Here is a 25648-nt window from a genome sequence, read left to right on the forward strand (position 1 = left end):
AGTGGAACTATAGAAATGAAGAACACATGGAGTGTTAGCAACAGGGGAGTGGGAGAAGGAGAAGGGGGGAGAAGGTACAGAAAATAGCATAGACAATAGGTGGAAAATAGGGGGAAGGGCAAGAATAGTAGGGGAAATATAGAATCTAAAGAACTTCAGACACATGGTTATAAACTAAGGGGGGGGGAGAATGGTGGGGGAGGGAGTGTGCAGGTGGAGGGGAATGAAGGGGGGAATAGAACAACTGTAATGGTATAATCAATAAAACGTATTTTTAAAAAAGATTCTATATTTTCCATACTATTCTTGCTCTCGCCCCTTTCTATTTTCTACCTACCATCTAACCTACTTATTCTCTGTACCTTCTCCCCCTTCTTCTCCTCCCAATTCACTGTTGCTAATCCTCCATATGATCTCCATTTCTATGGTTCCGCTCCTGATCTAGCTGTCCACTTAGTTTGCTTGTGTTTTAGGTGTGGTTGTTAGTAACTATGAGTTTGCTGTGTTTCCACTGTTCATATTTTTTATCTTCTTTTTCTTAGATAATTCCCTTTAACATTTCATATAATAAGCTTGGTGATGATGAACTCCTTGAACTTGACCTTATCTGAGAAGCCCTTCCATTCTAAATGAAAGCTTTGCTGGATAGAGCAATCTTGGATGTAGGTCTTTGAATTTCATGACTTGGAATATGTCTTTCTAGCCCCTTCTTGCCTGTAAGGTCTCTTTTGAGAAATCTGCTGACAGTCTGAAGGGAACTCCTTTGTAGGTGACTGTCCCCTTATCTCTTGCTGCTTCTAGGATTCTCTCCTTCATTTGAATCTTGGCTAATGTAATTATGACATGCCTTGGTGTGTGTTCTTCCTTGGGCCCAATTTCTTTGGGACTCTCTGAGCCTCCTGGACTTCCTGGAATTCTATTGCCTTTGCCAGATTGGGGAAGTTCTCCTTTATTATTTGTTCAAATAAGTTTTCCACTTGTTGCTCTTCCTCTTCTTCTTCTGGTACCCCTGTAATTTGGATGTTGGTACGTTTAAAGATGTCCTGGAGGTTCCTAAGCCTCTCCTCATTTTTTTGAATTCTTGTTTCTTCTTTCTTTTCTGTTTGGTCATTTTTTCTTCCTTCTGGTCCACTCCATTGATTTGAGTCCCCATTTCCTTTCCATCACTATTGGTTTCCTGTGCATTTCCCTTCATTTCAAGTAGTTTAGCCTTCATTTGTTCCTCTAATTTGTGACTAAAATCAACCAGTTCTGTGAGCATCCTGATTACCAGTATTTTGAACTGTGCATCTGATAGGTTGGCTATTTCTAGGTTGCTTAAAAGTGCTGGCTCTGGGGCTTTGAGCTCTTTTTCTACTTGAGCCATAATGTTTTGTTTGGGTCACGCCTACTACATATGAAGGGCGGATCCTTAGGTGTTCACCAGGACAGGGCAACTCAGTGGCTGGGTTGTGATGCTGTATGTGGGGGCGGGGTCAGGGAGGGGCAATGGTGTTTATTCTGCTCTCTCTCGGATTTTGGTTCCCTCTGCTACTTCCCGCAAGCAAACCAGGCCCTCCTGGTGCTGGCTCCTGGGTGTGTGGGCCTGTGCACCCTCCAGGACCCTGTGGGTCTCTCCAACAAACTCTCTGTGAGCCTGGGAGCTTCTCCCAGCACCTCAACCCCGAAAGTTTCTCCAATTGGTGCTTTCAGGCTTCAACTCCCGACAATGGGGCCCTAGCCTGTGTGGTCTCTCTCACTGCTCACTCCTCCACCTGTTTTATCTGCATGTGAATGTGTGACTGCGGTCAGCCAGCCGCCTTGCGCCCCAGTAGGTAGGTGCCTGCCACCACCCCATACCTGGGATCTGCCAACTGCCACCTGCGCTCCTGGGTCAATCAGACCGCTTTTGCCTGCCCAACTCTGCTCCACCACCACGGACTCCACCTCTGTTATCGGTCTGGCTGAATGGTTTGTTGTTGTCGGACTTCTGTACAGATCAATTTTCTGTGTTTTGGTTGTGTTTTTTTTACTAAAACTTTGTTGTTTTTAAACTTGGTTGTGCAAGGAGGCACAGTGTTTCCACCTACACCTCCATCTTGGCCAGAAGTAATACAGGAGTTTTTTAAATCAAATTGGAAAACTGTAGTCAGCCACCTGCTTTGCAAATAAAGTTTTATTGGAATCAGGGTCAGGTTTAGAGTGAAGTGACTAAGGCAGGGCTCTACAAGTACAGGACAGAATTCTGTCTTTATTTAAAAGTTTGACTTCTTTTCATCATGGGTTTTTTTGCACTAATGTTGAATTTTAAAAAAGATTACATTAAAACATTATCTTGATAACTGAATTTTTGGTTCCCTTTAAATTTTGTGCCTCATTCATTGCACCCTTGTCATGGCCTGGGCTGTAAGAGAGGAGAGGAGGCAGGAAGAAATAATCAGCAGTTTAAAGACACTGCAGGGATTTGGGGCCAGGCCCTAAAGCATAAAAGTTGGAGATTCCATTTTATCCTGCTCTATGCATTCTGTACCCTGGGCACCCTCATGCTAGTGAAGGCCGTTCTTTCATTGAGCTCCTTCACTTTCCTTGGCAGCTGCACTCACTTTTATATGCAGGTTCTGGAATGCTGGGAGCTGTATGGCAGCCAACATCTCTCCTCTCCCTTCTCAAACATGACGTTCTGTGTAATTCAGTTACAGACACCTCTTTCCTTAGCCTTCTCACCCAGGGAGCCTGATCAAGGAATCTAAGAACTAAGCCTCATTTGCCTTCTCTGGGTATGCAAGTGAATTTGCATATATCTTGTGTCCATTTGCATTCCCCTCACATGGGGCATTTAGAATAAAAACAACATTCATGAATCAAAATGAAGCTTGTTCCATTCTTTTTACTGTCAAAGTATGGTGTAAGTAAAAGGATACCGCAATGTGAGAAAAGAGCTCAAATTACATTTGCCAGGGTTATGTGTAGTTTTAAAGGCAATCCAATTTGGTGGCATTTACCACCACAAAAATTGGCGTTTAATACTTATAGACTTAGCCATAAAGAACATAATCACTCATGACTAAAATAGCCACCCCCTTCCTCTACCATTCTTGTAGAAATTAGAGCCAAGAGTCCCTAAAAGCTGAAATTGCCATCTTTTCCTCCTTCAGGCCACTACTTAAATGGTGGTAGGTCTGATGGTTCCAGTTAACTGATTTCTCCATTTGAGGTGAAGTGAATGAAGAACCAATGAAAAGGGAGAAGAGGAAGGAGGGTTGCTCCTCATCCTCCCTCAGCCCCTTTGGGAGCTGAAAGAACTAAGGAAATGAAAGGAGTAGACTGGTATGAACACTGCACAGAGTTTCATCTAAAGAAACAATTAGCAGACAGTGGACTATCAGTCCAAAATGAGATGCAACCCCAAATGATGGAACCTGATATCATAAATGGCAAGGGCAAGTTCATTATAGAGTTGTTTTAAAGAGTAGGACAGATAAGTAAGATGTTACCATGCCTCCTGCACTAAGAGAATCAGAGGGTGTGAACTGTGCAATCTGCATGACAGGTAGATAGTTCCACCCTTCAGTGAAGAAGGATGACTCAATCCTTCACAGCTTGAAAAAAATCCCTTTAAAGCTTTTAATGTCCTTATTTTAAAATACCCTGATCTTGAATCAACTTTCTGGTTGTTGGAAAATTTTTAACCAAAAAGGGGGTGCTCTGGACAATGGATATATATTTTCAAACAGATACACCTCTTACTATAATTTCATGAATTAGCATCCTGGTTTATAATTCAGAGCTTTGTATGAATTGATGCCTATTTTAACTCTTTGTTGAGCTGACAAAAATTAAGCCTCTGACCAATTTGTCACCAAGCTTTATCATTTCTTCCTTTAAACTATCATACACATCTAGAGAAATACTATGATAAGCACGCAGAGATGTATAAAACAGAAGGGCTCCCTTATCACTGTTCTAATAGCCATACAAAAAAAAATCTTGGAAGTAACTTAATGTCCATTATTAGGAGACTGGTTAAATATACTATGGTAAATTCATACTATGTAAAACTCTGACACTATTAAAAAGAATAACATATATACAAAAACAAGAAAATATTTCCAACATTATAAAATAACATACATTTCAGAACAGTATAAATAGTATGATCCAATTTAGGTAAAACTAAATATATATACATATATACAGTATGTGTATGTGTGATGTATGTTTATAATCAAAATTTTTCTGCAACAGACTTCTGGCCAAGATGGAGGTATGGGTGAAAACACTGTGCCTCCTCGCACAACCAAGTTTAAAGACAATAAAGATTTAGTAACAAAAGCGCAACCAAAACAGACAGAAAATTGAACTGTACAGAAGTCTGACAACAACAAACCATTCAGCCAGACTGGTACGAGGGATGGAGTTAGCGGCTGGTGGAGAGGGGTTGCGCAGAAAAAAGTGGCCAGACCGACCTAGGCCCGCAAGCAGCAGTTGGCAGATCCCAGGTGTGGGGTGGCAACAGGTGGACCCAGTGAGGGTGCAAGGTGGCTGGCTGATCACGGTCACACATTCACACTCAGATAAACTAGGCAGAAGAGCAAGCAGTGAGACAGACTGTGCAAATGAGGGCCCCAGTGATGGGAATTTAAGCCTAAAAGCACCAATTGGAAAAACTTTTGGGGGTCGAAGTGCTGGGAGAAGCTCCCAGGCTCACAGAGAGTTTGTTGAAGAGACCCACAGGGTCCTGGAGGGTGCACAGGCCCACACACCCGGGAACCAGCACCAGAGGGCCCAATTTGTTTGCGGGAAGCAGCAGAGGGGACCAAAATCTGAGAGAGAGCAGAACAAATGTCATTGCCCCTCTCTAACCCTGCCCCCACATACAACATCACAACCCAGTGACTGGGTCACCTCACCCTGGTGAATACCTAAGGCTCTGCCCCTCATATGTAACAGGCAAAACAGACCAAAACATTATGGCTCAAGAAGAAGAACAGCTCAAAGCCCCAGAGCCAATACTTCCAAGTGACCAAGAAACAGCCAACCTATCAGATGCACAGTTCAAAATACTGGTAATCAGGATGCTCACAGAACTGGTTGATTTTAGTCACAAATTAGAGGAACAAATGAAGGCTAAACTAAGTGAAATGAAGGGAAATGCACAGGAAACCAATAGTGATGGAAAGGAAATGGGGACTCAAATCAAGGGAGTGGACCAGAAGGAAGAAAAATTAACCAAACAGAAAAGAAAGAAGAAACAAGAATTCAAAAAAATGAGGAGAGGCTTAGGAACCTCCAGGACATCTTTAAACGTTCCAACATCTGAATTATAGGGGTACCAGAAGGGGTAGAGGAAGAGCAACAAGTGGAAAACTTATTTGAACAAATAATAAAGGAGAACTTCCCCAATCTGGCAGAGGAAATAGATTTCCAGGAAGTCCAGGAAGCTCAAAGAGTCCCAAAGAAGTTGGACCCAAGGAAGAACACACACCAAGGCACATCATAATTACATTAGCCAAGATTCAAATGAAGGAGAGAATCCTAGAAGCAGCAAGAGATGAGGGGACAGTCACCTACAAAGGAATTCCCATCAGACTGTCAGCAGATTTCTCAAAAGAGACCTTACAGGCAAGAAGGGGCTAGAAAGACGTATTCCAAGTCATGAAATTCAAAGACCTACATCCAAGATTGCACTATCCAGCAAAGCTTTCATTTAGAATGGAAGGGCTTCTCAGATAAGGTCAAGTTCAAGGAGTTCATCATCACCAAGCCCTTATTATATAAAATGTTAAAGGGACTTATCTAAGAAAAAGAAGATGAAAAATATGAACAGTGAAAGAACAGCAAACTCATAGTTATTAACAACCACACCTAAAATAAAGCAAACTAAGCAAACAACTAGAACAGGAATAGAACCACAGAAATGGAGATCACATGGAGGGTTAGCAACAGGGGAGTGGGAAGAGAAGGTGCAGAGAATAAGTAGCTTAGATGGTAGGTAGAAAACAGACAGGGGGGAGGGCAAAAATAGTATGGGAAATATAGAATCTAAAGAACTTGTGACACATGGACATAAACTAAATAGGGGGAAATGGGGGGAGGGGGTGTGCAGGGTGGAGGGGAATGAAGGGGGAAATGGACAACTGTAATGGCCTAATCAATAAAATATATTTAAAAATTTCTGGAACAATGTCAATATTGGCAGTCATTCCTTTAGAGTGGGAATGAGTATGGATTAGGAAAACAATAGACTTTCATAAAGTACTTCTGTAATAATTTAAATTTTTACAATGGCCATGTAATCCTTTTATATTAAAGATTAATTTATAGTGATTGTTGTATAATATCTGAAATAATTAATATAGTTTATATTTATGGGGATTTAGTACTTCACATATATTATAAATACATGTAGTGTAACTGCAAGAGTAAGCACTAATTCATGTAAAAATAAAACATGCCCAACAATTACAGTTTTCTCATTAAGTAGTGGGATACTAGATGATTTAATTTTTTACTTCAAAAATTATTTTTCTAGATTTTTATAATGATCCTGGGCTACTTTTCTTGCTATAAATAGCACTGCTTATTTTTTTCAAGCTACAAAATTATTCATTTTCAAAGTAGAAAACTTAGAAAATAGCCCTGACTGGTGTGGCTCAATTGGTTGGGCGTTGTCTTGCAAAGCAAAAGGTCACGGGTTTAATTCTCTGTCAGGGCACATGCCTAGGTTGCAGGTTTCGTCCCTTGGTAGGATACATGCAAGAAGCAACTGATCAATGTTTCTCTCCCTCTCTTTCTCCCTTTCCTCCCTCTCTCTATAAATAAATAAATATAATATTTTTTCTTGAAAACTTAGAAAAACACATAAACACTATCAAAGTTCACCTATAATTTCAACATACAAAAATAACTATTGCTAACCTTTCACTGTATATCCTTTTGTCCTTTTACAGATTATTTTCTTGTTAAAAAGATGATCATTACATCTATTCTGTGATCTATGTTTTTATTTGACATATTATCCAGAACATTTCCCCATGTCCATAAGTACAGTATTCCCCAATATGACTTGATAACTGTATACTTTTCCATAATATGGAGGTATCATAATTTACTAAGCCAACTCCCTACTTCTGAACTGCCCTAATTTTTTTTTACCACTCTAAATAACCAATCAGAGAGCATCCTTTTGGCTATATCTTTGCATCCATCCCATTATTTCCTCTGGGTGAATTCCTAAAATGGATATTTCTGGGTCAAAGCATAAGGTACTATTTTTTATTGTGGTGAAATACATACAGGGTGGGGCAAAAGTAGGTTAACAGTTGTGGGTATGCAAAACAGAGTTTATTCTTGTATTATTTCTTAATTATTGTATTGTTTTTCACATGAACAACTGTAAACCTACTTTTGTCTCACTCTATATAACATACAATTTATTATTTTAACCTGTTAAAGTGTAAAATTCCATGGCATTAAGTACATTTTACAATGTTGTACAGCCATCACCACCAGCTAGTTTCAGAACTGTTTCATCATCTCAGACAAAAACCTTGTACCCATTAAGCAGTCATTTCCTACTCCTTCCTTCCCTTAACCCCTGGCAACCACTAATACACTTTCTGTTTCTACTGGGCCATAAAGGTTGACTTATCTCAGTATCCAGATTTGCCTTTTCTAGATAGTTCATATCAATAGAATCATATACTATTTCGGCTTTTATGCTTGGTTTCTTTCATTTAGCATAATGTTCTCAAGCTTCATCCATGTTGTAGCATGTACTAGTATTTCATTTCTTTTTGACTAATATTCCATTGTATGGAATATGCCACATTTTGTTTATCCATTGATCTATTGGTAGGCATTTGGATTGTTTCTATCTTTTGGTTGCTATAAACATTGTGTACAATGCTTTTGGAAGTATATCCAGAAGTGAAATTACCAGATCATTTGTAATTCCATATTTAACTTTTGGAGGGACTGCCAAACAGTTTTCCACAGTGGGCTGCAGGCAATTCTATCAGTAATGCATAAGAGTTCCAATTTCTTCACCTCCTCACCAACATTTATTTTCTTTCTTTTGTTTTAATGACCATCCTAATGGTTGTGAAATGGTACCTCTTTTTTCATTTGCATTTTTCTAAAGACTAATGATGTTAAGCATCTTATCATGTTCTTGTTGGCACTTGTATATGTTCTTTGGTGATATGTCTATTCAAGTTTTTTGTCCATTTTTAAAAGATTTTATTTATTTATTTTTAGAGAGAGGGTAGGGAGAATGAGAAAAAGAGAAACATTTGATGTGAGGGAGAAACATTGATCTGCTGCCTCTCACATGTGTCCCAACGTGGGGGCCAAACCCACAATCCAGGCATGTGCCCAGACCAAGGGATAGAACCAATAACCTCTTGCTTTGTGAGACAATAGCCAACCAACTAAGCCAAACTGGTCAGGGCTTTTCACCCATGTTTAAGTTTATCTGATTTTCCATTGTTGCATTGTAAAAGTCTGTTATATATTCTGGGTACTAGACTAGACCCTTATCAGGTACATGACTTACAAATCATTACTTCCATTCTGTGGGTTGTATTTTTACTCTTGATAATGTCTTTTGATGCACAAAATATTTAAATTTTTATGAATGAAGTTGGATCCCAATCTCACTCCATATACAAATTTTTATAAAGTCCAATTAGCTTTTTTTTATTTTTTATTACTTTATTTTTATTGAATTTAGAGAGAGAGAACAAGGGAGAGACAGAGAAAGAAACATCAACTTCTTGTTCCATACATTTATGCATCATTGGTTGAGTCTTATATATGCCCTGACCAGGGATTGAACTCACAATCTTGGCATATCTGGATGACTCTAACCAACTGAGCTACCTGGCCAGGACCTTTTCTTTCTTTTAATTTTATTTTTCAATTACAGTTTACATTCAATGTTATTTTCTATTAGTTTCAGGTGTACAGCACAGTGATTAAACAATATACTTTACAAAGTGTTCCCTTCAATATTTCCAATATCCACATGGCACCATAATAGTTATTACAATATTATTGACTATATTCCCTATGTTGTACTTTACTTCTCCTGACTATTTTGTAACTGACCAATTTGTACTTCTTAATCCCTACACCCTTTTCACTCAGTCTCAAAACCCCTTCCCTCAGGCAACCATCAGTCTGTTCTGTTTCTATGTCTATTTTTTTTCTTTTATTGCTTGTGCTTTTTGGTGTCATGTTTTTTAAAAAGTTGTCAAACCTAAGGAAAAAATGACATTGTTTTCTTCCAAAAGCTTTATAGTTTTTATTAAATATAATGATTCATCCATATCTTTGATTTATTTTGAATTAATTTTTGAACATGGAGTGAGATAGGACTCGAACTTCCTTCAGGTATGTGGATTTCATTTGTTCCAGTATCATTTGTTGAAAAGACTATTCTTCTCCCCCATTGGATGGTCTTGGAACCCCTTTTTAAAAATCAAAGTATTGGACTTCTGGTCAAGGTCAAGATGTCAAGATGTAGATACACTGTGCCTCCTCGCACAACCAAAAGAAGAACAACAACAAATTTAAAAACAAAAATTAACCAAAACAGTCAGAAAATCAAATTGTATAGCAGTCTGACAACCAAGGAGTTAAAGAAGAAACATTCACCCAGACAAGTAGGAGAGGCAGAGACAGGCAGCAGGGGTGGAGGGGACCCATGGCAAGGTGGCAGCAGGAGGACTGGGGCAGGTGTGGCACGGCTGTGGCTGGCAGTCCAGGCAAGGTGGTGGCTGACGGAGTGGGCAGTCTCATATTTGCATGCTGGAATAAACTGGGAGGAACTGGGGAGTGAGACACACTGTGCAACCCAGGGTTCCAGCACAGAGAGATAAAATCTCAAAACCTCTGACTGAAAAAATCTGTGAGGGTTAAATCAGCAGGAGAAACTCCCAGCCTCAAGAAGAGTTCCTTGGAGAGACCCACAGGGTCCCAAACATACACAAAACATCACCCACCTGGGAATCAGCACCAGAAAGGCCCAATTTGCTTGTGGGTAGCAGAGGAAGTGACTGAAAACCCCCCAAGAGCCAAGCAAGTGGCACTGTTCCCTCTTTGACCCCTCCCCCCACATACAGTGCCACAAAACAGCAGTGGCATTGCCCTGCCCTGGTGAATACCTAAGGCTCCACCCCTTACTACATAAAAGGCACACCAAGACAAAAAAAAATGGCCCCAAATGAAAGAACAGATCAAACAGAAAGCTCCAGAAAAAATACAACTAAGAGATGAAGAGATAGCCAACCTATCAGATGTACAATTCAAAACACTGGTAATCAGGATGTTCACAGGAATGATTGAGTATGGTCACAAAATAGAGGAAAGAGTGAAGCCTATGCAAAGTAAAATAAAGAAAAATGTACAGGGAGCCAAGAGCAATGAGAAGAAAACTGAGATTCAAATCAACAATTTGGAACAAAAGGAAGAAATAAACATTCAACCAGAAGAGAATGAAGAAACAATACAAAAAATGAGGAGAGGCTTAGGAACCCTCAGGACAACTTAATGGTTCCAACATCCAAATCATAAAGGTGCCAGAAGGAGAAGAGGAAGAGCAAGAAATGGAAAATTTATTTGAAAACATAATGAAGAAGAACTTCCCCAATCTGGCAAAGGAAGTAGACTTTCAGGAACTCCAGGACGCTCAGAGAATCCCAAAGAAGTTGGACCCAAGGAAGCACAAACCAGGGCACATCATAATTACATTACCCAAGGTTAAAGACAAGGAGAGAACCTTAGGAACAGCAAAAGAAAAGGAGACAGTTACCTACAAAGGAGTTTCCATAAGACTATCAGCTGATTTCTCACAAGAAACTTTGCAGGCAAGAAGGGCCTGGGAAGAAGGATTCAAAGTCATGAAATGCAAGGACCTACATCCAAGATTGCTCTATCCAGCAAAGCTAACATTTAGAATGGAAGTGCAGATAAAGTGCTTCCCAGATAATCATCATCATCACCAAGCCCTTATTATATGAAATGTTAAAGGGACTTATCTAAGAAAAAGAAGATGATAAAAAAATATGAACAGTAAAATGATAACAAACTCACAACTATCAACAACCAAACCTAAAAAAAAAAAAAAAACTAAGCAAACAACTAGAACAGGAATAGAACCACAGAAATGGAGATCACATGGAGGTTTATCAGCAGGGAGCTAGAGGGGGACAAATGGGGGGGAAAGTATGGAAAATAAGAAGCATAAATGATAGGTACAAAATAGACAGGGGAGGTTAAGAATAGCATAGGATACCCTGGCTGGTGTAGCTCAGTGGATGATGAGTGAAGGCCTGCAAACCAAAGGATCTCGGGTTCAATTCCCAGTCAGGGCACATGCCTGGGTTGCAGACCAGGTCCCCAGTTTGGGGTGCTCAAGAGGCAACCACATGTTGATGCTTCTCTCCCTCTCTTCCTCCTTCCCTTACCCTCTCTCTAAATAAACAAATAAATAGATAAATAAATAAATAAATAAATAAAATCTTTTTAAAAAAGCATAGGAAATGTAGAAGCCAAAAAGCATATATGTATGACCCATGGACATGAACTAAGAGGAGGCAGTGCTGTTGGAGGGTGGGTGTAAGACAGAGGGGAATAAAGAGGGAAATGGAACAACTGTAATAGCATAATTGATAAAATATATTTTAAAATCAAATATTACTTTTAAATCAGAGAAAACAAATTAATAAAAAGACATATATAGTAATGTTTTTCCTCTTTCGTTCTCTATCACCTCTATTCATTCAGGTTCTTATGCCCTCATACTCAGATTAGTGCAATAACCTTCTAATGAACTCGCCTATAAGTGACAGAGTAATATCTCTTTACTACAACCGTGCTATTTCCTTTCTCAAGAATGTGTCTAAAGTATTATTGGTTACTAGACCTCAGAGCGTAGTTACTCCACCAGATTATAGTCCTCTGTGGCTCTTAGCCTAAAAAAAAATGAGCCAGCCATACCCATAGCTTCTACTATAGATGTGTTAGAAAGAAAATTTAGTTAAAATACATTCAAGATAAAAAATATAAGGAGATATATCCTTTTGAGCAGGTAGTAAAAATAGCATTTTGATCTCAAAATCAAATGTCATTTATTCTTTCCACAAACTTTTAATGGGCAGCTACTATATGATCTAGTATTATAAGAAGAAATAAAATTCAGATGCTGTGCTCTAATTGCTCACAGTTTCGAAGAGAAGACAGTAATTTGAAAAGATAAATTATGATTCAACATTGTGAGTGCAATAATAAAAGTGTGAATAAAACACTGTAGCAACATCACAGTACAGCAACTTTAATAGGAAGATTCCTTTTTTCTTTAGTAGATCTATTAAATTGCCACTATAATTATCTCGAAATATTTTATAGTATTTCCCGATCATGGGATTATCTTTTAATTTATTTACAAATATTTACTAATTGCCTACTTAAGACAGACAAATGGACAAAGATATTTCTAACCTGGTTGAGATTGAGTTATGACACGTGGAAAGCTAAAAAGTAATATAACTGTGAAGTTTTCAGTAACATTTTCCAGCTTTGTGATATTTTATAAAATTACATAAAATTCATACATTAGAATAAGAATAATATAGTATGAGTCAACAGCACAAAAGCTCTGACCTATGGTAAGAATTGGGTGAGTAGACTAGATTAGCAGTTCTCAACCATAGTGCCTCAGTACAATGGTCTGTCATTATAAATTGGATAGCACATCACAGTAACAAGTATTCATACTATTTAGGGTATCAGAATTTCATACTAGTTTACACACACAAGATTGAAGATTATTCTCACAATAACATCATTTTCATGTATTTGCAACCTGATATACTTACTTAAGTGGCTTAACTAATGAATTTTCAAAAGGGAAATTTTGATGTATCTGGGAGAGCCTCCATGAGGACTTCAAAGAATAGGTAGTAATTAGATATAAATTGGAGGAGAGTACATCCCACTGTGTGGCAAAGATGAGAATGTACAAGATATACTAGGAGGAAAAAGGAGGCTGGCCTACCAGAACAGAGATTTATAGAGGGGACTATAGCAACAAATGAGTTAGGAAATCATATAGTGGATAATTGTTTCCTTTTAGCCTTCTCGTAATAAGACCCTAATTTCTCACAGAGTATCCTCCTCCTCTTTTCTGATCAGGTAATCTTTGGCTAGAGTTGACTCTAGGTCACAGTCCAGAAGTGAGTAAGTGACTCAAACCTGGTAAGTCATAATCATATTCTCCAAGTTTCAAAGATGGTGCAAGAATAAAAAATAAGATGCAATGAACTTTTACTTAGAGAGCTATGTGGTCTTTTCTTCTGAAATTACTAGTAGTAAGAATGGTGTAAGCTTGAAACTACTAAGAGGTCAGTACTTTGTGCCAGGAAATGTTTCTGATTCAACAGAAGACAGAATGAAGAGATAAAGAGAAGGAATAAGTCCCATTGACACTATCTAGACCCTTGATCAAAGCATGACTGAAATCAATAACACCTAGACATTTAGATCATATTAGCCAATAAATTTTCATATATACTTGAGCCATTTTAAGTCAGATTTTCTGTCACATGCAACAGAAGAATACTAAATTGTTTAGGTCTGTTGGGGCTAGTTATTAAGGATCCTATGTGACAAGGTTAAAAATTAAGACTTCACCCTATGAGAAACCACTAAAGGAAAGGTCTTTAAAGCAGATGTGGGGCATAATAAAAGTTATTTGGTGCATATAATTTTTTTAATTTTCAAGGGAGAAAATCACCACCAAGAGTAATTTGTTTTGACAAGATAGCATACAGGAGCAGAAATGAGATTATGTCTCAGACTTCTTAGGCTCTGGGACCTAGGGTGCTTACCCTCTAGGTCATTCTGTTGTAGCTAGAGCTTAGTACTTCTCAAATATGTAGCCTTTGAGACAGAAATCATTAGGCTTTGAGCAAGTGAATTTCTTACAGTATGGTCCATCTTTATAATATGTCAAGATAATATGGGTATGAGTGAATCCATAGTAGCAATACTGTTGTCTACTTCAACAACCAATGAAATGAGGCAGAAATACAGTGCCATATGAATGATACATTTAAAATCACTCCACTAACTATGAAATCCATGTTTTTAATGTATTTCAATAATCATATACTATCAAAAACTGATCTGTGAAAAAAGTTCAACAGCATAGGGTCTTATGTATGATGGTTCCTTAACAGTTTTGTATAATTGAGTAAACCACTTCCTTTCTCTATGACTCAATCTCCCTACTTAAAAGATAAGAAAATAATAGTACTGAACATAAGATACAAGGAGATTTAAATATGGCCTCAACCATCTTCGTCTATGTTCATCATGCACTTAAAGAACATCAAGGAAATATCTGGGAATATAGTAATAATAACAAAAGTCAAAAACTGAGCACTAATATGTTCCAGGCATCATTCTAAATGTTTTCCATGTATTAAATCATTTATGCCTTGTACCAACCCTATATAAATATATAGGTAAATATAATTATTATTCTCACTTTGCTGAGCCACAGAAAAGTTATGATTCTTACTTAAAAGCCCAGAGCTAGTCATAATTTGAACCTAGGAAGCTCTATATTGCCTTTCTAATTATCGAATACTGTACTAGATAATCTATAATAGAATAATAAACAAAAAAGAAAAAAAGCTTTGAACATCCAAACAAGATGTCAAAAGTTTTTAATGTCTTTCATTTTGTCATATGGAATTCTCTCAGCTCAAGCTTATTGATTTTTATTTTAGCACAATTCTAACCAGTATGTTGCTATTTTTTAAACTCATGTGAAATTAAAAGGAACCAATAAAAATGTTTATTTCTAAGAGAAAAGTTAAGAATGGAGGGACAGCAAAAATGAGAATGCTGACAAAATAACAAAATGCACAAGACTCTTTAAGGTATGGAAAGCACACACGCCTACTGGAACAGCCAATGAAGATATCATTGCTATGGTACATATAACTGCTGTTCCTAACAACTATCCTGAGTGGTCAATTAAAAATTAAATTACGGTCAACACTCCAAGACACAGGTGGCAAACAGAAGGCCCTCGGGCCAAATCCAGCCCTCCACTTTGTTTTATCTGGCCAAGCACCTTGTTTCTACCTTGTGGCAGAACTGAGCTCCTTGCCCCTAGTTAAGGAGTAGTTACATTTATACAGTCCTAAAATTACATTCGGTCCTTTGAGGGCAACCATGAAGCTGATGTGGCCCCGGTGAAAATAAGTTTGACATCCTTGCTCTAAGAGAACGTCAAGGTTCAGACCAGAGGTCCTTCTCCCAAAACTTCATTCCAGAGAAAGCATGTAACAAAGGGAAACCTAAGGGTTCTAGAAAGACTATTTCTAACCAAGTAAATGAGGTCAGAATCCTCTGAAGGAAATAAACATCTTTTTAGAGAATTTTCCACTGTCTTTGATGAATATGATCAGCAAGTGGGACTTGACAAGAACTGCAGCATCAGACACTGGAGAAAATTTGAGCTGAAATAATCCTAGTTCTTTAAATTAAAGCAAACTCTTCTCTTTTCTGCTAAGCAAGTTAAAATCCAGGCTGCCTTATAGAATAAAACAAACAAACAAATAAAACCATGCTCCTTTGTTTCAATCCAAAGCACATACAAGAAGAAAATCCAGTAAAGGTACCACAAATACAGAAAAGCTGCTAAGAAAATAATACTGGCAAAAAAAAATCAGCACCAATTTAAAAGTCAAACAGCAAATTAAATGGAATCACATCAGGAATGCAAGGATGGTTCAACATTAGAAAGTTTATTGCAATAACTAACCATTTAAAAAATCAAAAGAGAAGAAGTAGGTTATCATCACTTTTCAGTGATTTATTGATTGATTCCTTCAGCCAACAAATTTTCATTATGCACCTACTATGTACCAGGTTCTATGCTAGGTTCTGGAGATAGAGCAGTCAACAAAAATGGAAAAAGTCTCTGTTCTAAAGAGCTTATATTTTAGCCAAGGCTGATAAGTAATAAATAAGCAAATAAATATATAATATCTGGAATTATACATAATGAAAAAATAAAGGGAGAAATAATTGTTAAGGTGCTATTTAATACAGAGTAACCAGGGAAGGTCTCTTTGTTAGGATTATATTTGAGCAAGACCTAAAGGAAGTAAGGAGATTAGCCAAGAAAATACGTAGAAAAGAACATTCCAGGTAGAGAGAAGAGCAAATGCAAAGGCCCAGAACTGGGAGAGAATATAGTATTTTTCAAAAATGCCAATATGGCTGGGGTTAAGTGAGCAAAATGGAGTAGAGAAGAACACAAGGTCGGAGAGGCAGAGGACAGGGAGGAAAGACCATGCATGCCCCTGTGGGCTATGGTAAGGACTTTTTTTTTTATTCCTACTGAAACCTGTAATCACTAGAAGGTTTTGAATAGAAAAGTGAAAAGATCTGACTCCCATTATAAAAAGATTCTTCTGACTGTTAAGTTGAGGCAATTCTCCAGGGATAAAGGTAGAAAAACAGGTGAGTAGATAGGGAAATGCTAGAATAGTCCAAGTAAGGAATGATGGGGGCTAGCGCCAGAATGGTAGTAAGGGAAGGTGAGAAGAGGTGGTTATATTCTAGATATGTTATGAATTCTACTATACCATGAAGCTGGCTTTTTAAAAATTAAAGTAGAAAAAATGATATGTTCCTTGCATCAGTTCAGTTTTCCACAGAACTATCCTCTTATTTCTTGTCTAGTGGTAGAAAGAGTCTGGTTGCTAGCTTTCTGAAGCTGAGTAGAAAAGAGGACTGTGAGTCCTATTTAAAATACAGACTTTAATGTTTTCGTCCCATACCTTTGTTTTCATACTCATTCTTCAAAGACTGATATAACCAAATTCAGAGGTTCTCTAGTTAAATTTCTTCAGAGAAGACACCCCACCCCCACTCCAACCTCCCATATGGTGAAGAAGAAAGCATCTGACTACTTGGAGTGGCAGTGGAGGGTGAGGATCTGGCTTCTACCTGATCCTTATACAGACTTTTATATAATCCACCCCCATTCAGCCCCTCCCCTCCCTGCACATATTCTTTACCACTCTAATTCCTGTGACTTTCTGAGGTTCCACAGGACAAATCTGTGTGCTTATGGCTGGTGTCCTCCTCCTCTGCAGTACCTAGGTTTTTACCTTTCTCTAACTTAAGTCATTTGTCATTTCTTCATCCACTTTTAACTTTCATATTTGATGCTTTGGGTTTAAAGATGTTTCCTCATGTCACTGAATATGGCATTCACGTTTTTATTTCTTATTCTCCTACCAATGCCTTTAAACATATTAAATATACTTAGTATCACTCTTAATAGGAAAGTACAAATTAAAACCTCATTAGACAACACTTTCCACCTGTACAGGATTAACAAAGATCATTGACAAGGTTATTTTATTTGGCAGGCTCCAGTTCCTCACTGACTGGTAGCTGAAAACCTCAGTTCCTTGCCACATAAGTCTTTCCATAGTTAGGTTGTCTGAGTGTCCTTGAGACACGGCAGCTGACTTCCTCCAGAACAAGCAATAGAAGAGAGAGAAAGCCCAAGGTAGAAGCCACAGTCTTTTTCTAAACAGCCTTGTTGAGATATAATGCATAAACCATACAATTCACCCATTCAAAGTATGTAATTCAATGGCTTTAGTATACTTACAGAGTTTTGCAACCATCACCACAATCAGTCTTAGAACATTTTTATTACTTCCAAAGAAATCCTGAACTAAGCCATCACACCCAACCCCACCCCCAACCCTCCAGTCCTAGGCAACTCTCAATCTACTTTCTGTCTTTATAGATTTGCTAATTATGATCATTACATTTAAGTGGAATCATACATTATCTTGTCTTTTGTGACTGGCTTCTTTCACTCAGCATGTTTTTCAGGTGCGACCATGTTAGATCATATATCAACATGTCTTTTTATTAGGTGCTCTCTATTTTTCCCACTATCATTTAGTGAAATTCCTACTTATTTCTATTTACATGTCTAGGTTTTTCTCTCTCACTTTTTCTAGATCCGTGAAAGACCCAGACCTTCTTGGCTCGGGATCTGGGTTGGCACTTTACAGCCTCAGAAATGGTTCCCTTTAAAACTAGTTGAGGTTCCAATTTGGCCTGTGGTTTCTGCGTCCTTGAAGTCTTTCAAAGTCTAATCTTGCAAGGGACATACCTCTTCTGCTGTATTCTGTTGATCCTACAGACCATTCCTTATAGAATGTGGGAGAGGACTATGTAACAGTGTAGTAATACCAGAAGGCAGAAATCACTAAGGGCCTTCTTGGAGGCTGCCTACTATGGTGAGTATGTGGTCATGTTGTAATCCACGTGAGAAGACTTAACCTCCTATCTTATAGACAACCCCTTACAAAATAACAAAAGCAAGCAAAAACAAAATAACAAAAGCAAGCAAACAACAAAAAGCTTACTTACACTTCATGATAGAAAGAAAAAGACCCCACTTGAAGGGAGCTTTGCAGGAGTCAGTCTTTCTTCAGCAGCTCCTCGATCAGTATAGAGGTGAATACCTGGCATTATGGGAATGAGGAAATGAGAGTTAACACATGGCTTGAAAAGAGAAAATAAAAAGAAGCCAAACACTGATAGCAACTTTACTAAACACATTTTAGCTATATAAGTAAAGTTGAAAAGCACCCAGTTGTCATATATATATTCACCCTAATGATTGATTATTTCCAATAATAACTACAGACTATAAAGAATGTAAACTACAGCCTTTTTATGCTTTGGTCATGAATATTCACTCAGTCATTTTGTCAGTCAACAAATATCAATGGTAAAAAGGGGACTTTTGCACTCAGTGCCTATCTCTGAGTTCACCTCTGGGATATGACACTATACTCAACAATGTAATAAAGAAACATAAAACAAATACACAGCTCCTTCCCTCAAAAATCTTTCATTCAAAGGCAAGACAAAATAGACAAATGACAAACTAGTGTTTGTTTTTAAAGACAATAAACACTAGGAGCTATCAAAGTTCTTTAAAAAATATATAGCCATTCATCTTGGTTTCTCTTGTTCCGTCTCCATGTGTTTTTAGTTATTGATGAAAACCATTATATACAAGATGGCTTTTTCAATTAAAAAAAGACCACACATTTTTAGGCACAATATAGTAGTACCATCTGTTTGGGTTTATTTTCCTGGTCAATGCATGTATCAATTTAGTGGCTAACAGTAGTGAGATGAACATTTGGAGTTTTGTAGTTTTTTTGAGAGACTAATTTGTCTATTAATTTGTCTATTAGTTGGTTCATATAATCATGTCAAGAGAGGTTAAGTTGAATATCTTTGATACAATTAAAATACAAAAAAATATATAAAGATAGCTTTACTAAACTTGATTTAGTGAAACTACTCCAGATCAACAGACTGAAGGAGACTTTTATTTGAACTAGTTTTATAGACAGGTATAAACTTAAGACCAGATTAATTTTTAATGGGCCAATAGCAAACAATATAATTTAACACATTTCCATTTCTCTAGAGTATTAAAAAGAAATTTTTAACTGTGTATAAAATGGTATTTATATAAAATCAACTTAAAAGCAACTTTCAAACAGCCCAGTTAGCAGTCTGTACTGAGTAACCCATCTCAACTTTTATACCCTTAGCATAAACTACCACACAAATTAAAGGTTTCCTCTTAACAGAATCCCTAGCACAGTAATGTCAAATCAGGCAGCAAACTCTTAATAGAGAAAGAAAGGGAAAGTTTTAAAAGTTTTAGGTAAAGATGACTCTTCCAGTATCCAAAAAAAATAGGTATATAACATTTTACTCCCACTAGACTGGCAAAAATTAAATGTAAAAGTAACAAATAATTGAGGAGTAAGTAGAATTCTTATAAACTGTGGAAGAGTGGGAAAAGATTTGTATGGTTGCTTCTTGTGCATCCCCTGCAGGGAACTGGCCCCTGCGGGGAACTGGCCTGCAACCCAGGCATGTGCCCTGACTGGGAATTGAACCTCGATCGTCTGGTTTGCAGTAAAAAAGAAATTTTAATGCAGCCCTGGCTGGTATGGCTCTGTGGATTGAGTGCCAGCCTGCAAACCAAGAGGTCACCAGTTCAATTCCCAGTCAGGGATATGCCTGGGTTGTGGGCCATGTCCCCAGTTGGGGGTGTGAGAGAGGCAACCGATTGATCCATGCATCTCTCACACACTAACGTTTCTCTCCCTCTCTTTCTCCCTCCCTTTCCCTTTCTCTAAAAACAATTTAAAAAATAAGTTACTCTTTTAAAAAAACACATATTAAGCAACATATTGTTTTAGCATATGTACATTTGTCATAAACCTAAATTTATAAGGAAAACATCAATGGAATGAGAATCACAAAATGTAGGGTTACTTCTGAGAGCAGGAGGAAGAGATAAAGGAGAAACAGAAAAGTAGCCGCAAGTTACTAGGAAATGTCCTTGCCATTAAGTTGGGTATTTCATTATATTATTAAATGTCATGTGTTATGTATTTTTTGTATACATTAAAAAGAAAACTTTTTGCCCTGGCCTGTGTGGCTCAGTTGGTTGGAGGGTCATCCCATAAACTGAAGGGCTGCAGGTCCAGTCCCATTCAGGGTGCATGTACAAGGCTACCAACCCATGCTTCCCTCTCACTTCGGTGTTTCTCTCCCCCTCTCTCTCCCTCCCTTCCTCTCACTCTTCAAAATCAATAAGCATGTCCTCAGGTAAGGATTTAAAAAATAAAGGAGGAAAGAAAGAAAACTTTTAAAAGATTGATAAAATTCATCCTGGCTGGTGTGGTTCATTGGATTGAGTGCTGGCCTGCAAACTGAAAGTCACCAGTTCCATTCCCTGTCAGGGTACCTGCCTGGGTTGCAGGCCAAGTCCCCAGCTGGAGGCATGCAAGAGGCAACCAGTTGATATTTCTTGCACATCAAAGTTTCTCTCCATCTCTTTCTCCCCCCCTTTCCCTCTCTCTAAAAATAAATAAAATCTTTTTTAAAAAGATTGATAAAATTCATCCTCACTTCCTTCAAGTGAGAGAGAGCTGATTTTTATTCTGCATGTAAAGCAACTGAGGGTGGTATGGCCCTATCTTCAAAAAGAGTTCTGCAAAATAGAACCCCTCTCAAAGCTACCAACAGATTTTAAAGAGAACAATCAGTCTATCTGGAATCAAGACAATGTAAGTACAATTAAATCTAGGTGAATTAAGTGGGATTTTTTTGTCTCATATATGAATGGAGTATGTGGTAAACTGAACCCCCTACCTGCCTGATGATCCAGACTGGAATCTCAGTATCACTGGGTGAAGTTAAAATTTCCAGAGATGAAGGGCAAGGGAATTTTCAGGAAAACTGGAAGTTCAAAATAGAATATCTACCATAACATGAGCAAAAATTACAATGGCTAAATAAATTAATCCATTTGTTAAGCAAACCTTTCTCTAGCATGGACTTGCAGGAAGGAGGGGAAAAGGGCTGGACTAATAGAGATAATTAAGACACAGCTCTTGCTCTCAAGGAACTCATACTCTAGTTATCACAGAAAAACTTTTCAATGTGTAAATGGAAGACTTACTAATTCCTATGAAGAACCAATAAAAAAGATGTTCAGAGAGAGAGAAAGAGGGTAAAATAGCCCAACACTGAGAAAAGGAAAGAGTACTTGGAGGTTTTCAAAACAATGCAGTTGATGGATCTAGTGAGGAAGAGGACAATTTTAATCTTAGGCATAAAATGATGAGCCTAAAATCTGAAGAGGGAGAGAGAGAAAGAAGAGGGAACTTGGCTTGAGTTAGTGCAGCAGGTGGGAGTTCACATTTATGGAGTGCTCACCACATACCAGGTCCTCTTCTAAATGCTTTTTGTGAATTAACTAATGTAATCCTCACAATACACCTATGTGAAAGTGGATATTATTATCTTCATTTGATAAACGAAGAAACTGGGGCCTATGGAGGTTAAGTAATTTGGCCAAAGTCACATAGAAATTTGAAAGTACAGTTTTGGACCTAGGAGATTGGATTACCTAGTCCAATTCTTGACTACACAAGAGGGATTTCCTTTTTTAAAAAAAGATTTTCTTTATTTATTTTTAGAGAGAAGAAGGGAGGAAGAAAGAGAGAAACAGAAACATCAATGTGTGGTTGCCTCTCACACACCCTATACTGGGGACCCAGCCATGTGCTCTAGACTGGGAATTGAACTGGTGACCTCTTGGTTCACAGTCCTGCACTTAATCCACTGGGCCATACCAGCCCGGGAATTTTTTAAATAAAAGCTGGGGAAAAGAGAAGAGCTATAAAAAGTTGTTATCACATAAATTCATTAAAGTTTGTTTATATACAGGTGAGATAAATTATAAATATTAAATTTTTATCCCAAGATATTCTTACACCTTGGTAAATATTAATGGTGTGCCTCAACAGTTTTGTACTGGACACTGTGAATGTAGAATATTATAGAGAAACTAGCAGAGAAAAGCTGTGTCTCCAGGATCATGATCTTAGGAGAAAAATCTGATCTTTTTGACCCCTCTGGAGCCAGAGATAGAAAGTTATTCAGCTAAGCCTCAGCAAAGCCCTTGATTTCTCCAATAATAAACTGATGTATTTTATAGCCAACCTTAGTGCACATATGTGCACTAAGACAATAAGATTTATTGTCTCTTTTTTATTTCTTTCTCAGCAATTTAATAACTGACTTGTTGGGATCATTTGGTTCCGCAGTATGGTAATGAGATAAAATTGATAGTTTTAATTCCTTTTTAGCTCAGGTGGCCATGAACTGCACCTCTAAACTTAGCAAAATGAGCTGTTGAATGACCCCAGAGAAACTGTGTTTGGCTCAGAACAAGTCTATCAACTTTACAAAAGATAATGCTTTGCTGAGTATGTGTCAGAACCTTGGTCTTTGTATTCAAGGACAACACATTGATTTTCACAGGGAACACCTAAAGTGATTTGTTTAAGGCCTCATGATGAATCTCTGGGACGATCAAGAATAGATGCTTGGAAAGTTCAATATATTATACCTGCTCAGATTGACCTTATCTATGTTATACAGTTACACATAGTAGAGTCTTTGTCCAACCTCATGATATATATTCAATCGATCTTGCTTTTATATAGCCAAAACAAGCAGTTAATTGGAAACAGAAACTATTTTGGTTTCTAATTGTTTATGGAAGAATTCTTACCTGAGGACAAGCTAATGAAAACAAAATCAATCCCAACTCAAAAATGCTAAATTAATATGCCGAGAATAAAGTGATCTGAAGCAAGTTATGCAATTCATTGAGAGAAACCCACAAAAGTGACAGAAATTTATTTAGCAAATGCTACTGCTCACTAAACTAGATGCAAATTTTAAAGTGATCTGACATCTGACAAGGCCACAATAATAAGGGAGGTGCCTCATTATTATCCAAGAATCTTCAGAGCAAAGGACAAGGATGGCAAAACACAACATTAACATGAAAATTTATCAGACAAAGAATTGGGATAAATAAATCTCCAATTTCAACTGGAAATAGGAATGGTTCCAATTATAGCAGTACCAAAAAAGTAAAATTTAAAAAATTATTGAAAGATTTTTGTGGGGGGCAGGGGTATATTAAAGTGTCTAAATGATAATGGAAAACAATACAATAAAGATTTAAAAAGAAAGATATTTATTTGTAAAGAAATGTAAAATTTTGATGTCTGATATTCCAGAGTAGAGGAAAAAACTATCCTCTTAGAAGGATTAATATTCAAAACCTCCAAGGTATGGGAGACTAGGGTGGGGGGAGGAAGAGTTAGTTTAATGGTGAAGAGTGCAAGCTATGAAAGAAAATTGTCTAGGTTCAATTCCTAGTTGTGCCACTTGGCAGACAGGTGATTTTGGCAGGTTTTCTTAATCTCTCTGTTTCTCATCAGCCTCAAGTTTCTCATCAGCCAAATAAGAGAACTTACTTATAAGGTTGCTAAGAGGACTTCGTGAGCTAATATATACAGTGTTTACTCAGTGCCAGGTACATAATAAGAGAATTATATAAACATTCCATTCTTGAATAAAGGCTATCTAAAGATTAACATCAATGGTGATATTTAATCAAAGAATCAAGAAGAAATCTGATACAGGTATACAATCTTTTATCCCAAATCCTTGGGGCCAGATGAGTTTCTAAATTAAATATTTTAAAATATTTTAGGAACTTAATAAATTATGCTGTCTATATTTTACTTAACATGTGTTGTCCTGGGCAGCAGTCCTTAATCAAACACCTATTTCAGTCCTTAATCAAACACAATGAAATGCATCAAAAGTCACACCAACTAGAATAAACAAAGACTTTAGAGTAATGCCATTTCCAGTTTTTGCCACCAAACAAATTAAGAAAACATTCTTTGAATTTAGGAATTGCAGGTACATTATTGTGAAGCTTTGTCGGTAGAGCCACAAATTTCACAGTATTAAATAATATAATAATCATGGGAAATATAGAGCAAAGGTGATAGTAAATGAACTTTTTTCCTGAAAACCTAATGAGTTTTTTTTTCTCTTAAAAAAAAAAGATGTATATGTAGTTTTCACATGGGCTGTTTGTACCTGGATTTTATGTGCCATAAATTGTGCACAATGCCTAACATCTGAAACGTCTCCCCATATATCCCCATGACTGACTATTTCAGGTCTCTGCTCAAATGCCACTCCCTCTTCAGACAGGCTTTCTTGATGACACCATTTAAAGTATCGGATGGGGGGCATGCACACACACATTCACACATACAACTCTTTCACCTCTTCTTTGTTTTTCTTTTTAGAACTTAACACTATCCAGCATTATATTATATATTTGTTTATCTGTCTTACTAGAGTGGAAACTCATGAGAGCAGGGATTTGTTTTGCTTGAGCACTTAGAACAATGTCTGGCAAATAGGCATTTGATAGATACTAGTCAATAAATGACTCAAGAAAATAAGGGTGACATAAACAGCAGGGAGTCCCAAGAACTAGTCCTAATATAGCAGGTAACACCTACTTTAAAAAGTAAATTTAAGCCAAAAAAAGTCATCTAAACATTAGCTATAATGTTTACGTAGTATGTATATTAATGGGATTCCAAACTAGGAATTAAAAACCACTTCTTGCCCTGGCTGGTGTAGCTCAGTGGATTGAGCGTGGGCCTGCGAACCACACGATCGCGGTTCGATTCCCAGTCAGGGCACATGCCTGGGTTGCAGGCCAGTTCCCAGCAGGGGACTCACAAGAGGCAACCATACATTGATATTCCTCTCCTTCTCTCCTTCCCTTCCCCTCTAAAGATAAATAAATAAAGTCTTTTTAAAAATATATATAAATAAATAAATAACACTTCTTCTTTATATACATACTTATCAAGTAAATATTGATTTACTAAGAAATAAAAACAAACAATTAGATTTATATTTATAGTACATTTACATTTAATAATTGATTTTAATTATTTAAGTAAACAAGAAGAAAAATATACTTAAGAGAAAAATATTATAGCACAAAACATTAAAAAAATTACTTCATATTCCTCCCAAAACATCTTACTCACCATAGAAAGAAACCCAACTACCTGATCATCATCTATTTGCAAAGTGCTAGTACATTCAG

The 25648-nt window shown here is 37.3% G+C and overlaps 1 long non-coding RNA gene across 1 annotated transcript in view; it reads right to left on the reverse strand.

Annotated features, from left to right (window-relative positions):
* LOC118997885 (uncharacterized) overlaps positions 1-25648 on the reverse strand; it is a 62998-nt gene that overhangs the window by 30521 nt on the left and 6829 nt on the right. Inside the window, exon 2 of the long non-coding RNA XR_005068748.1 lies at positions 18466-18560. This is a non-coding gene — a long non-coding RNA (uncharacterized LOC118997885). The remainder of the gene's footprint in view (positions 1-18465; positions 18561-25648) is intronic.

The sequence above is a fragment of the Sturnira hondurensis genome, unplaced genomic scaffold (assembly GCF_014824575.4).
Source record: "Sturnira hondurensis isolate 20B ecotype Veracruz unplaced genomic scaffold, ASM1482457v3 Scaffold0001120, whole genome shotgun sequence".
NCBI lineage: Eukaryota > Metazoa > Chordata > Mammalia > Chiroptera > Phyllostomidae > Sturnira > Sturnira hondurensis.